The 11,582-nt window shown below is 43.3% G+C and overlaps 1 pseudogene; it reads left to right on the top strand.

Annotated features, from left to right (window-relative positions):
- Nucleotides 1-2,838, top strand: part of LOC115067809 — a 17,708-nt pseudogene extending 14,870 nt beyond the window's left edge.
- Nucleotides 2,839-11,582: the final 8,744 nt, after the last annotated feature.

Below are 11,582 nucleotides of genomic sequence, written 5' to 3' on the forward strand. Positions count from 1 at the left end.
GTTGTTTTTCTTTTGCTGCTTTCAGTATTCTCTCTTTGTTCTGTACATTTAGTGTTTTTACTGTGATATGTCGTGAGGAGTTTCTTTTCTGATCCTGTCTATTTGGTGTTCTATGTGCTTCCTATGTTTGTATGGGGATGTCTTTCCTTAATTTTGGGAAATTCTCTTCTACAATCCTGTTTAAGATCTGGTCAATGCCACTAACCTGAAATTCTTCTCTTTCCTCTATGCCTATGATACGTAGATTTGGTCTTTTCATGGTATCCCACATCTCTTGCATATTCCATTCCTGTGTTTTAAAAATTTTTTTCATAATCTTTGCTTGAGTGTTCCAATTCTTCAACTTTATCCTCCAGTGTTGATATTCTGTTTTCCATTTCATTCATTCTAGCAGTGAGGATTTCCCCTGTTGTTTCAAGTTGGTTTGTTGGGTTTTTCACTTCCTTCTCCATTGAGTTTTCTTCAATGTTTCTATCTCTTTTATGAATCCATTCAGAAGTTTATCCCTATCTTCTTTCAGTTCTTTGATTAGTTTGTTAGTGTGTTCTTTAAATTTGTTGAATTCCTTGACCATGTTTATGATTGTTCTTTTAAATTCAGTGTCCTGGGTTATCTCTAGGGGTTATTCTTGTAGAACTCTTCCACAGGACTGGTAGAGTTTGGTGGGGACATAGTGTTTTTGCTTTCTACTTTATTATTCTTTCATTGTGATTTTGGCATGTGATTTTCTTCTGTTGTTTGTGATTCTGATATGAGAATTAAGTTGAAGTATGCTTCTGTTTGTAATATTGGTGTGTGTTGGTCCTTTTCTTATTGTTTATGTAAAGCTGGTTGGTCCAGGTTTCAGGTTCTCTCGGGTTTTATTTTGGAGGGAGCTGATGGCTTCAGATCAGCTTCTCAGGAGCACCCACAGAAGCCCAAGTCAGGTTCCAGTCAGGTATCATCATTTGGTATCCTTCTAAGATTTGGATCCCTACTAGCTGGAACTCAGAGAAAAATTTGGGAAATTCCTTAAGGGGGTGGGGGGTTGATATTGGAACTTTTTTTCTACTGAGTTCTTAGCCCCTATGCCAGAGGAAGGCTAGAAACAGGTACTGTCTGGCGATCTGCTGAGATCATAGCTGCTACACAGATGGAGGTCAGCCTTGCCCTCTCAGGCTGTCTGCTAAGATCTCAACCTTATCCTACCAAAGCCAGGCCTGCCCAGGGGCCTTGGGAGGTGTCTCACGCAACAACCCCCGTTAGGGGGTTAGGTATGGTGCAATTAGGGGAAGCTCACCACCACGTGGAGGCAGCATCTGGGCCACTCTCAGGCAGTCCTCTGCTTATTCTCAGCCCCTATGCCAGAGGGAGGCTGGAAACAGGCACTGTCTGGCAGTCTGCTGAGACCACAGTACACAGATGGAGGCCAGCACCCGCCCTCTCAGGCTGTCTGCTAAGATCTCCCACTTTGCCCTTGTTAGACAGTGTCTCTCACTGGTCCAGAACTCATCAAGTAGGCTAGACTGGGTGGCCTGTGAGTCCCAAGGATTCACCTCGCTCTACTTCCTCAGCATGGGGATTTTAAGCATGTGCCACCATGCCTTGCTTTTCCTTAAGGTGGGTTTTGGGGGTAGAACTCAGGTTCTCACACTCGTAAGATAAGCCTTCCCAATCAGAGCCATCACCCCAGCCCCATTTCCAACTCTTTATGTCTCCAGAATTCATCTGAGAATCAGACATAAATTTTGCTCTCAGAGGCTTTACAAGTTAAAACATAACAGCAGCAACAACCCCCTCCACCTGTGTGCTGGTGAGCCAGACTTGATACTGAGTATATTTCTGTCTTCTCCTTCTGCCTTAGGAAACCATCTTCTTCCCCTAACTCCAGGTCCTTCACCCAACTTCCAGATTCCTTTAAAAGTCAAAGAATGAGCCAGGCCCTGTAGCACAGGCCCGTAATCCCTGGTATTTGGAAGTATGAGGTGAGAGAATGATAAGGTCAGGGCTGAACTATAGAGTGAGTTCAAGGCTATCCTGGGCAACAAGTAAAAAGGGGATCACTCCCTTGTCACCAGTGATATATCACTGTGAGGTCCTAGGAGGGCAGACATGCCTTACTTGACAGTATGAAAAAAAGGGTCTGAAACTGGAACCAAAGTGACACCAGGCTCAACGTCGTGAGAATAAAAAGAAGCAGAGTGAAAATTCAGCAGGCAGCTAAGGCCTACGAGGTGTTGTCAGAGGACAGGACAGGACATGCTTAAGTACCACCAAGAAGGGTTAAGTGGTGGTAGTGGGAGAGGAGGAGGGGAAAGGGGAAGGGGGTGAGAGAAGCCGGGGAAGGAGAGGAGGAGGGGTGGGAGAGGAGGCGGGGAGGTGGGAGAGGCTGTGGCAGTCATTTGACAGTCTGTTTGAGTTTGGCACTACATTCTGGAACCCAAATGAGTCTTCAGAGAATTTTTTGGTGGAAGGGACACATTGTCATTTGATTTCTTTGAAGACCCATTTGATTTCTTTTGGAGGAACTGAAAGTGCCCTTTTGGCAGCAGAAGCCCAGGTGCAAGCTCATTCCCTCTGCCGTGGATTTCCATCTCGGGAGATGGATTTTCTTCATTTTTGTAGAATTTGCTTCATTGGGGTCATGAGGTCATTAGGTCTCACTTCAATCTCTTCAGCATCATTTGGTATCAGTGGGATCAGCAACTTCAAATCAGTTTCAATTTGTACTGAAAAAGTTAATGGCAGGAAAAATCACTACAAAAACAATTGTGGAGAATGGTCAAGAAAGTAGAAGATGAAGTTGGCCAGTTAAAGTCCTTAAGGATAACTGTTGGTGAGCTACACTTAGATAAGTAATTCAACAAGGCACACGTTTAACAGAAATGTCAGAAAATAGCAAGTACCGTTTAAGATTAACAAGAACTTTTTTTAAGATTTCAAAGGAACTTGACTTTCAATATAATTGTCTCTAAAGTATTTCTAAACAGCTCACCAGAACCTCTGTTTGTCATAGGTATTTGAGTTTGTTATTGGAACTACACAATAGGCCTGTTTTTGTCTTTAGAATTGTCATAATGTCTGTATCCACTTTGCTTCATTATTAAGGGGAACCCAAGGTGAGCCCCACCACTTTTGAGTGATGCTTGGTCAGGCACATACTGTGCCAGCAGCGTGCACTGTCTCCTATTGTGTTGACATGGGAGTGCAGAACCGTCAGCCTGCTGTGCAGTCAGCATTCTGGATGAACCTTCTACTGAAGTTTCAGTTTTTCCAGTATTTAGTAATGAGAGCTATTACTTTATCAATGGCCATACATTTCTGGCTTTATATAGACAATGGGTGTTTTCTAGTTGTGAGTACTGGTGACTTCCATCAGTTCTGATAATTGTTTAAATATGTAATGTTAAGCTTTGGTTTTTAAAAAGCTGATAAATTGGGTCTTTGTCATTGGCTTAAAAAGGTAAACTTGTTTGGTGCATTCTTTTATGGAAAAAAGTAAAAAGAATGGGGTTATAGCTCAGCTGTGAGCCACCTGTCTAACATGTGTGAAGCCCTAGGTTCAATCTCAAGAACTGCCAAGAAAAAAAGAGAGAGAGGCTATGTGAGACACTTTTTATTAGTTCCATCTTCCAATTTCCTGGACTCTGGCTTCTTTCTTTAATACACCACAGTGCATGTTATGGTGCCAGGAAGTGGGATTTCAATCCTTAGTTTGCCTTGAACTTTGGCCAGCAGCCCAGACCTTCTGCCCTGTTCTCCTGTGAGCCAACAGGAAGGACCTGCCCTACGGCCTTCAGGATTCAGCTGTAGATGCCCAAGAACAAAATGGCCAATAGTTGGCCCTGATGGATACGAGGTGCTAAACCACATTTATGTGGATATTATTTTGAAATCTCTACTACAGGGAGGCTGTGCTCTCCAGGTGAACCCTAAGCTCAGAAACAAGCAGTGTAGTTCTCTGTGAAGACTTGGGTCCCAGCTCTGCAGACTGACCACACCCCAGTTTGTTGTCCCTATCAAGTTGATGCTGTAAGGAAGAGATCCTTGCCTCTACCTCATACCAATAGAAGGCCGCCTTGCCTTTTTGGGCAGCATGCTGTTGATACCAAGGGAAAATGGTGGGAAAACATGGGTTTTTCTTCCTTTCTCATCAGTAAAGAGAAAGACAGACTCTGGAGTCATTATCTGTGACCCATTAGAAAGAGGTAGGAAATCGAGATTGGGGTCAGAGAAGAGATAGTTTCTAGAATGTTCTTCCTAATGTCTCTCTCTGGGAAGGTTGCCATGACAACTGATTCTCTAAATTTCAAGTGTGGCTCTAAAGAGATGTCACTGATTTTAATTTTTTTTATTAAAAAATTGGTTTTATGATTTAAAAAAAATATTTATTATTTTTATTTTATGTGTATGCATGTATTGCTTGCATGTAAGTAGGTGCACCTGTGTCATGCAATGCCTGCGGAGGATAGAAGAGGCTGTCGGATCCCTTGGAACTGGAGTTATGGACAGTTGTTAGCTGCCATGTGGGTGCTGGGATTGGAACTTGGGTCTTCTGCAAGAACACTCAGTGCTCTTAACCACTGAGCCATCTCTCCAGTCCCTGTTTTATGATTTTTAAAAATTTATCTATCAGGACATAGATTTCCACAGGTGCACTCCTGTATGAGTGGTCACACTTGGAGATTTTATGTGCTTGCTGCCGTTATTGTCCAAGTGTTTATGAAAGGGCTCTAGAACATGACTATCCTCAGTGACAGAAATTTTTCATGATGTAAGCCTGGTTTTTGAGAAACAGCTGCATGTTTGTTGATATGAAGAGCAAGGTAGGTGCAAGAAAGTGTCACCTGCTCCATGTGAGGTCTTGTTCTAAACTTTTAAGCAGGCTCTTCCAAACTCTTCAAAAAACACTAGGTATCTTTTATGATTGTCTGTTTGCTTTGAACAAATAGAGGGAAAAGATAGCAACTGCATTATGGTTCCACTTCCCAACAAGTATCCAACTATGCTTTGGTTTCTTCTGCCTATCAGAAGGGCATAGGACCCTGGGAGCAAACCTTCCCATGCCTCAGTTTCCCTACATCTAAAATAAGAATAATAGAACTTGCCTCATACAGCTGTTACTGAGGGTCAAAGGAGCTAGATAATTACAAATGCTACATGACAAATTCTGTAAACAAAATTGCAAACCATAGTGGGCTAGACTGCACTCATCCCTAAGTCTGAGTGTACAATATGTGCTATAATGCCACAGTATATGTATGATTCTGTGTGTGTCCTCATGTGCATGGTGTATGTAGTGACATGCCTATATGTGCACTGTGCGTTCCTGTGTGCTTGAATGTGGAGGCCAGAAGAGGATGTCAGGTGTCCTACTCTGTTACTCTTTGCCTTTGAGACACGCTCTCACCGCGAACCTAGAGCTTGCTGTTTTTTGGCTAGGCTGGTGGCCAGCAAGACCCAGTGAAGTCCCGCTTTCCCCACCTGTGGTGCTGGACTTGCAGATACGGGGCACCACGCCCGACTGTTCCGTGGGTGCTGGAGATCCCCAATCAGGTCCTCGTGCTTGGACCCACGACCAGCCCCAGTATGTGATTCTTCTGTTCGAAGTGCCCTTCGTCCTGGTCCTTTATAGAGTAGGAGATCCAAAGATTGTTTCCTCATATGATACTCAGCTCAGGTGATTGGAGCCCCGGGATAAAGGGCACAGGTCTGGAGATGAATCCAACATGGGCCTGGTTTCTAGCTCCCTCTTGCTGTGCATGGTGGGCAGGTTCTCATTCAGTGGTAGTTAAAGGCTTTGGCATGTGGTCTGCTATGCCATCCATGGCCAGTAGGTGGCACAAGCTGCACGTCGCGGCCTCTAACTTTGTTCTACTCTGTGTTTCTGAAGGGAAAGCTCATTCTAATCTAGCCAGGGCTTTACGGTAGTGCTTAATCACATGGCAAGGAATATGGAATAACTACTGGTATTTCTGTAAACACACATGCTAAAAAGCATCTGGAAGCTGGGGAGGAGGGAGGAGGGAGCACTCGGTGAGAGGTCTCCTGAGGACAACCTATATAAGGAAAGCCCAGCGAGGTTTTTAAATTCAAGAGCCAACTAACCTTGTGACTCATTGCAAGAAACATTTAGAACCCGGAAGGACCAAGATAATACATGTTGTGGATTGTAATCTGGTTAAAGGCCCACCCTGTCTCCTCCCTTCCCTCACATGCCCAATCTTGGAGTCCAATCACCTTGTACAGAGTGAGCAGGCCTGCCTAGATCCCCCTGCCAGGCCAGTCGCATCCAGGGGCACCTTCTGCGCTGCTGTTTGCTTACGTTCTGATTCTTTGTCCTGGCAAGTTGCCGGAGTTTGCCTTCTCTGGAGGAAAGTTTATTTGACTTTCTTTCTACCATTAATAAAATTGGCACTAGATGGATCCAAAGCTGAAGGAGAGACACACTGCAGCAAAACAAAAAACAACTAAAAACGGGGATCTGCTCTCCAATGGGGCAACAAAGACTTTAAAATATGCATAAACTTTTCACAAAAACTTTAGCTGTGGTAAAGTACACATAGTACAAAACCTACCATCTTAACCTGATTTATTTGTTTAGAGACAGGGTCCTGCTATCATAGCCCAGGCTGAACTAAAACTTGCCATCCTCCTGCACAGCTTCCTGAATGCTAGGATTACAGGCATGTGCCACAACACCCAGTGTCTTCACCATTTCAAGAGTACAGTTCATTCACATTGTTGTGCAGCCAGAATCGAGAACTCATTTTACCTCACCCAGAATTGTAAAATATTTATCATTTTGTGAGTGGGACATTTCACTCAGCAGAATGCCTTCAGGGTTCATCCGAGTTGTATAAGATGCCAGGATTTTCTTCTTTTTTTCAGCTGAATAATACACCATTGGAGATTAATTTTATATTTCAACTTGACTGGGCTAAGGAGTGATCAGGCAGTTGGTAAACATTATATCTGGGTGTGGTTGTGATGGTTTCTGGTGAAGATTAGCATTAGAATTAGTAAATGACAAAAAAAAAAATTCACCTTCATCAATGTGGGCAGGCATCATCCAATCTGTTCAGGGCCCAAATAACACAAAGCAGGTGGAAGAAGGGTACGTTGTCTCCTCTCGAGCAGGGGCATTCATCTTCTTCTGACCCAGATTGATAGGTCATTGGTTTAGGGGGCCTTATACCACCAGATCATTGGAGCTTGTTGGGTCAGGCATGGTGGGTACCATTCTATAATCCCAACACCCAAGAAGCATAAACAGAAGATCCATGAGTTGGAGGCTAGTGTAGGCCACACACCAAGACCTTGTTTCAAACAATAATGGTATCAACAACAAAAGAGAGCACTGTTTGTTTTAACCATGGTTTCTCTAATCCTGGCCTGTTGACTGAAGCTGAGCTATAGAGCAAAGTGATCCTAAATACCATCTAATAGGGTTGGAGAGAAGACTCAGTGGTTAAGAGCACTGGTTTTTCTTACAAAAGACTTGAGTTCGGATCCCAGCACCCACATGGCAGCTAACAACTGTCCGTAACTTCAGTTCCAGGTAATCCAATGCCCTCTTTGTTCTCTGCAGGCACTGCACAACATGGGTACACTTACACACATGCAGGCATAACACTCATACACATAAAATATTAAAAATAAATTATTTTAAAAAAACATCTAATAGTGTCTTCAGGTGTGGAATGCAAGGAAGACTCAGAAAAGCAAAAATCTCCCCTCAAAGCCGCAACAGGGACAATATGCTAAATGCAGATTGGGCTCTGCCTCTCATGAACATGTACACCTCTGAATGTTTTATTCTCTAGTATAAGTCTTTTCCCATATTACAGCTTTTATCATGTGAGTTAACCAAGAACAGCACATGAAGGGGCCAAGGAACATGGAGAAAGTTGAAGAGATCCAAGAGAAAGGAGGTGCAGAACAGGGCCAAGCCCTTGGACAAAGATGCCTGGGAAATAACAAAGATTGCATATTCTTCACAGAGTCAGGGCATTACCCTCTTCTGTTTTCTTATAAATTTACCAGTTTGGTTGCAAAAGCCTAGCACCTTCTTGTGGCTTTTAAAATTGGGTCTGTGGGCAGTGTTCAGCAGGGACTGAGGATCGTGACTGGGGTGCCAGGGTAGCCCTTTCATGATTGGCTTCTGCACCCTTTAATTTAGGGGCTACTGTGGTATTGTTGGTATTATTCAGGGGTTTGGCTTCAAGAGAATCTGCAATGATTTATTTGTTATTTCACAGAAATTGGTACCAGCGGTTGGCATGTAATGTGGTAGTGTTGGCTCTCCGGTTTGCTCAACACCTTTCCAGTGAGTGAGGTGGTGGGAAGAGCCTGCGGTCCATTTGCTGACCTGCAAACACCAGTTGTGGGTGCCTTTTACTCTTGCTCAAAACTTTTCCCAGGCTCTGTGAGTGTGTGACATCTGTAAAAATAACAAGTCAATCTTAAGAGTTTGTCCCCTAAATAAGCATTATGGTTTATTTTCTAGTAAGGAAGAAAAAGAATTTTGGTTCTCTAGAATTTGGTCTGACCTTACAGGGATGTCATGTTGCCACAGCTCAGCATTTACGCTTGTTTAAGCACCATGCCTTAGGAAAATGGCACTTGGATCCTTATATAGAATGGAACAGTGTTTTCATGTATCCCCTGTATATCTTCCTATGTGCATTAAATAATCTCTCAATTACTGATATTGATAAATGAAATGTAAAAGTTAAGCTATTAAATGCAGTCTACTATCTCTTCATATATTTCATGTCCTCTCTTATTATTTTTCTCGTTTTTGATGACCTATTGAATCTAATCTATGTTCCCCAAATGCTCTTGGGTGTGGGTCCATCCCATGGCATCTGGTCAACTTACTGGGAATCACACCCTTAAAGAAAACTATCTCTCCCTCAGCAGCTATCATTTGCCAATAGATGCCCAGGTAGGACTGGAACTTCCTGCCCACCTCGATTTTTGTCTGGCTTGGGCTTATCCAGGTCATGTGTATGCTATCCCTCTGCTATGGGTTCATATAAGCAACTACTCTGTGGTGTCCAAAGAACACAATTTCCTTGTATTCATCTACCACCTCTGACTCCTACAATTTTTCCACCCACTCTTCTACAATGATCCCTGAGCCTTGGGAGGAAAGGGTGTGTGATATAGGTTTCCCATTTGAGGCTGAGCACTTAGCAATCTTGTGTTTTCTGCATGTTGACCAGTTGTGGGTCTCTGTGTTAATCACCACCTGCTGTATGAAGAAGCTTCTCTGGTGAGAATTGAGAGATGCACTAATCTATGGGTATGTATTGTTTTTTTTTATTGTTTTCTTTAATGTTTTCCATCTGGAGGTGAATCTGAGGATGTGGAACCTGAAGATATGGAGGCGCAATCTGGCTCTCTGACTTTCAAGACTCCTCTTTCTGCTTTAAATTATGCCCTGAGGCAGATGCTCACAGCTTGCTTGTGCATCTCATGCCAATGTTAATGTACATTGCTGGTGAACTTCTGAAGATCATTTAAAGCGCACACAATGAATTCTGGTAATTATATAAGGCTGTATACCACCAATGACAACTGAGACACAGAGTATACTGTCACCCCACACAAGTTCCCTTGAGCTTCTTTACAGTCATATCCTTTTCCTTGGCCTCAGCAATCAGGGACTTGTTTCTATCACTATAGTTTTGCCTTTTACAGAATTTCATACAAATGGCACCGAACAGTTTAAAATCTTTTGTGTCTGGCTTCTTTCCTTCAGCATTATACTTTTGAGACTTGCTCATGTCTCTGTGAGCCAGGTGTGGGTCATTGCTGATGGCTGGGTTGGACTGCATTGTAGAAATCTATCACACTCAGGCTTTCCATTTACCATTTAGATATTTGAGCTGTTACCAGTTTGGGGCAATAATGACTCAAGCTACTGTAAACATTCATGAATTGGTTTTTGTGTGGACTTCTGTTTTCATTTTTTAGGTAGTGGTGGGAGACAAAATACTCATGAATGGGTTGGTTTTAAGATCTCATGAAACTGCCTTCCAAGGTGGCTGTTCCATTTGTATTCAAATGGACCCTGTTAGCCCAGAATGTATAACCTTCAGCCTTCCTGAAACCCATAGTGATCTATCTTTGTGGTGGTTTTAGAGACATTTTATAAGACCCCACATATAATCAAATTACTTGGCTTTAGGGAAAAAGATGGTAACATGTCTGGAAATGAGATGACTTATTTGAACTCCAGGCTCTGTTTAAAGGCTTGTTTTGTCCTCCTTTTGAGGGAGACACATCCATCCTGTCACAATCCGTGTGTGAGTCAGGTCTCCCAAGTGTCCTTTGAGTCCTCACTTGTCAGTTTTGTGTCTGTGCCTCTAATGGGAGTTTCAAGTTCCTCCTGTGCTGAGATAATGCCTCAAGGCGAGAGGAAAAAAATATCTGTGGCTGTCAAATCCGTGGGAAGTGATTAATTGCAGAGACATTTACAGCATGCTCAACTGGTGTATTTCCCGACCTTTATCTCACATGCAGCTAGGGGAAGGCAGGGTCAAGTTTAAATCCAAGATGTCAAGTGTCTCAGGCAGGAAGATTTCTGCTGAATACTCAGCTTGGGGGCGGGGTGTCACTGTCTCTGTGTCTCACACCTGGTGAAAACTGACTCCCATTAAAAAAAAAAATGTGTTAGGGGCAAAACAACTATTGACTTGGTGTTGGAGTGAAACTTCTTGCAAGACTTTTAGACTGACATGCCCTTTGATGTGCTGGGCTTTCAGGGTTTTGGCAGCCTCTGAGTCACTGTGCTACCTGTGCTGACTATGGTTCATAGGTCTGTGTACTATTTAGAGTGCAAAGTAGTTGGTTCTCTTGGAATCCTTTAGCTTCCTCCTGGGAAAATGAGTTTTGTGGGCTTGAGCTCTCAAACCTTGTGGCAGGTGTGGACTCTTGGCCCCACTATAGCCCTGGTTCATGTGATTTGTGGGATTAGAGGGTGTCGCTTATTCATCACTGGGCCAGGGTCAAGTTTAGGTGAGGTTTACTCCATCTAATCCAGGATGAGGGAGCCGTCTCTATGTTTTTCATTCAGAGAAATGACTAGACACAAGAAAATGTCATCATAAGCTTGTAGACCATAGATCATCTTTGAAAAAGTCTGAGGATCCAGGGCTGGAGAGATGGCTCAGCAGTTAAGAGCATTGGATGCTCTTGCAGAGGACCCGGGTTTGATTCCCAGCACCTACATGGTGGCTAACAACTGTCCCTAAGTCCAGTTCCAGGGGATCCAACTCCCTCTTCTGTCCTCCTCGGACATTGCGTAACATGGGTGCACCTACCTACATGCAGGCAATATACTCATACACATAAAATAAAACAATAAATAAAATCTTTAAAAAGTCCGAGGATCCTGTCTTATTGTTGGAAGACATTTTGAGGCCCCCTGCCATCCAGTCAGTGGACAGCAGGAAGCTGTTTAGAGCACATAGGCCCTAAACTGCAGGTGCTGGATCTCTCTCAGGGTCAGCTTCTCTTTTTGTTGTGTGTGTGTGTGTGCGCACATGTATGTGTGTGTGTGGTGTATGTACAAATTCACGTGCGTGTGTCCA

This window comes from Nannospalax galili, unplaced genomic scaffold (genome assembly GCF_000622305.1).
Source record: "Nannospalax galili isolate Female #2095 unplaced genomic scaffold, S.galili_v1.0 scaffold2267, whole genome shotgun sequence".
Classification (NCBI taxonomy): domain Eukaryota; kingdom Metazoa; phylum Chordata; class Mammalia; order Rodentia; family Spalacidae; genus Nannospalax; species Nannospalax galili.